This window comes from Saccopteryx bilineata, chromosome 5, assembly GCF_036850765.1.
Source record: "Saccopteryx bilineata isolate mSacBil1 chromosome 5, mSacBil1_pri_phased_curated, whole genome shotgun sequence".
Classification (NCBI taxonomy): domain Eukaryota; kingdom Metazoa; phylum Chordata; class Mammalia; order Chiroptera; family Emballonuridae; genus Saccopteryx; species Saccopteryx bilineata.
This window is the reverse complement of record NC_089494.1, coordinates 108724736-108727990: the sequence shown is the minus strand read 5'-3', so window position 1 is coordinate 108727990 and position 3255 is coordinate 108724736. Positions and strand designations below refer to the sequence as shown.

At 39.5% G+C, this 3255-nt stretch overlaps 2 pseudogenes; one reads left to right on the top strand and one right to left on the bottom strand.

Annotated features, from left to right (window-relative positions):
- The first annotated feature begins 605 nt into the window (after nt 1-605).
- LOC136307165 (U6 spliceosomal RNA) lies at nt 606-719 on the top strand (annotated as a pseudogene).
- Nucleotides 720-2287: 1568 nt separating this feature from the next.
- Nucleotides 2288-2968, bottom strand: LOC136306521 (small ribosomal subunit protein eS12 pseudogene; annotated as a pseudogene).
- Between the last annotated feature and the right edge of the window lie 287 nt (nt 2969-3255).

Sequence of the window (3255 nt, the reverse complement as noted above, 5' to 3'; positions counted from 1 at the left end):
GAGCCCTTTATTCAAATAGCCAGCAATCTGAGAAGATAGGGGTTCTGTACCTCAAAACCATCTTAACACCTCATCTCAACCAACCTTTTTTTATAAGGAGGAAAAAGAGATGGGTAAGGGGTTTGGAATTGAGAGAGAAGTTAATGAGATAAAATTGCAGTCCAGGGATTCTTCCAGCATTTTTTCCTCTGATAACCAGTAATTTTTTTTTTTAACCAGTAATTCTTTATCTGCATACTTGTCAGATAGTGTTCAGCCCTCGGAGCATCAGGGCTTTAATACCGTTTTGTTTGTGGATCTCTGGGGCTTGGCACATGAAGGTGGATTGCTTGCAGCCTCATGAAGTCATATAGGCCCATTCATGGATCCAGCACCTGGAACAAAGCTTTTTACTTGTATTAATCTCTAAGCCTATTGATTAAAATTAAAAGCTACTATTATTAAAGCTAAATTTCTGACTCTTGAGTTCCCCTATCATGACTAGTGTGGCATTATGTCAGCCCCTTGGACCTTTGCATATCTCTCTTGGGAACTTGGTCCCCAAAGTCATTGAAGTTGATAATTTCTCAATAGTGTGGTAGAGCCTGGTGAGAATATAGTATTCTGTGCTGCTTAAGCAGCACATATACTCAAAAAAATAAATTAGAATACTATAGAGAAGATTAGTATGACCCCTGAGCAAGGGTGACATGCAAACTCATAAAATATTCCATTAAAAAAAGAAAAGAAAAGAGCCTGACCTGTGGTTGCGCAGTGAATAAAGCATTGACCTGGAATGCTGAGGTTGCTGGTTTGAAATCCTGGGCTTGCCTGGTCAAGGTACATTTGGGAGTTGATGCTTCCTGCTCCTCCCCTCTTCTCTCTCTCTCTCCCTCTTTCTCTCCTCTCTAAAATGAATAAATATCTAAAAAAAAATAAAGAAAAGAAAATGTAGTATTCTTAGTCACCTCATTTTGTGCACTGATATTAATTCACAACATATTGCAAATGTGTACGTAACTCCATCACTGTTAATGTTTGCTGATTGGGGTTAAGATAAAGTTCTTTACTCACCTTTAAACATATCTTATTGGCACAGACATTTTGAATCTAGTTAGAATCTCACAAGAATAGTCTATCTGGTTGTCTACATTGTCATAATGAGAGGCTTCATCTGCCATTCTTCTTGTAGCAGCTGAGTCTCTTCAGCTTGAGCTTCCAGCTGCAAGGACTGCAGATGTTACTGAACCAAAGGAGGCCATTTACCTCTGTGCATCAAAGCCCAAAAAGATATAAACAGGAGTTTGTAGCCAAGAAAGTAAGGATTTATTAAGGAGATGGCAGCATGTCCAGAGTCACAGGTAGCTAGCTCAAGGACATGGCTTCCAGGGGATGGTTTATATAGGGAAAAAAATCATTACTCATGTTGACTAAAGGAGTTAAGAGTGTGGTCTCTACTAATAGGTTAGAATAGGGGGTAATGGATCATTGTTTCTGGTCCTACTGTCAACCATGGAGTTGTTCAATCCAATTTTATAAGGATTTGTTTTGTGGAATTGTTCTGCTTTTCTGGGACTAAAGCTAAAATGCAACTGAGGCCAAAATATTGTCTGTAGTTTGATTGAAGTCTGTTTCTATGATCCATAGATCTAGGACCTTGTTCTTAAGACTACTGAATGCTGACCAGAATCTCCTTGTCCTGAGGGCTTAATAATTAAGCAAGGGAGAAGGAGGTGGATGAGTTAGGGTACTGGTTGGGGCCAGTTTCAGTCAAAGGAAAAATGTCAAAATAAAGAGCAATTTAAAGAAAATAAGGATTCTGTGCAGTTTACACAGATAGTTACTTAGAAATGACAACTTAAAACAAAATTCAGAACTCTGGCTTACATAAAGCCACCCTTGCTAAGATGTCTTGTTTGATGGCCACTTTAGAAGGACATTCTTGGGTCCATGGACAGAGCATTGGTTGCTGTACTTTACTATTGCAGGAATCAAAGGAGGACAAAAATGCCCAGACAACTTGATGAAGGAAGTAGGATTTATTAAAGTCGGAAGAGCATGTGAGACTTGTAGCTCCAAAACGTAGCTCCCCAAAGTTGATTTTCTTACAGGTTATAAACCTTTACCGTAGCTAAGCAATGGGCATGTGATTTCTTAGTTTAAGGTTTCCCAGGACTCAAGGAGAGGGGAGGGAAAGTTTCTGTGGGGTAAACAAGGGGGGAGGGGTTTCCAGATCACTGGCCATAGTTACATACAGATCCTGCTCTTCTTTTTTTTTTTTTGAGAAACAAAACCCAAGTTTATTTGTTCATTTCTTGCATTTGAAGTACTCCTTAATGACATCCTTTGCCTGAGATTCTTTGCCATAGTCCTTAACTACCACACAACTGCAACCAACCACTTTACGGTGTTTTCCTTGTCGATTTTACAGAGGCCTACCCATTCCCCTAGTTTCTTGTTGTCGTCAACCTTACTTAGGTTGATCTGGTGTTCAGCATAGAGGGCCTCCACCAACTTGACATACATAGGCTCGTCACAGTTGGATGCAAGTATACAAAGGTGGGCTTGGCGCTTATCTAAGGCTTTGGCAGCTTCAGGAATTCCGTGGGCTAGGCCATCGTGGATGAGGGAGGTCTTCAGCACCTCTTGTAAAGCAGTATAAATGACCCTTACACCTCCAGAAGCAATGCCTTCCTCGGCCGTGGCAGTGGGTTTTGGGTGGAGCCGCAGTGGCAGGGCAGATCCTGCTCTTCTTGCTTTGTATTGTAACTATGCGTTATAGTTAATTTATTACTGGCTGACTTGGTTACACCTGCTGGCTCCTTTCTCTTGTATTTTTGTTTCTTTCTTCTCAGGGAAGAGGGAGCCTACCCCTCCTTCCTCACTACTGCAGATCTACCTTCATTGTCTCTAACTGGCCAATAATAGCAGAGGCACAAATGTCCTGGTGAAGCCAGCTAAGAAGGTGGTGGCTGCTTTTATGGGTCATTGTGATAGCAGAAACTAGTTAAAATTTAGGGATGATGGCTTTGGTTATGGTCAGTTGTAAGGTGACTTTTTTATAATGAAAAGGACAAAAATAAATAGAAGAAAACAATATCATAAATAAAAGAAACATTTTTCATTGCAACAATACACTATAATATGATAAATGCATAATAATATTTGTGATATTTTATATTATAATTATGCTTACATGCCTGTTAATTTTTAATAATAATTGTAAGAAAAAAGTACTCATTTAGATACAAATACATCACATCACACACAATGGAT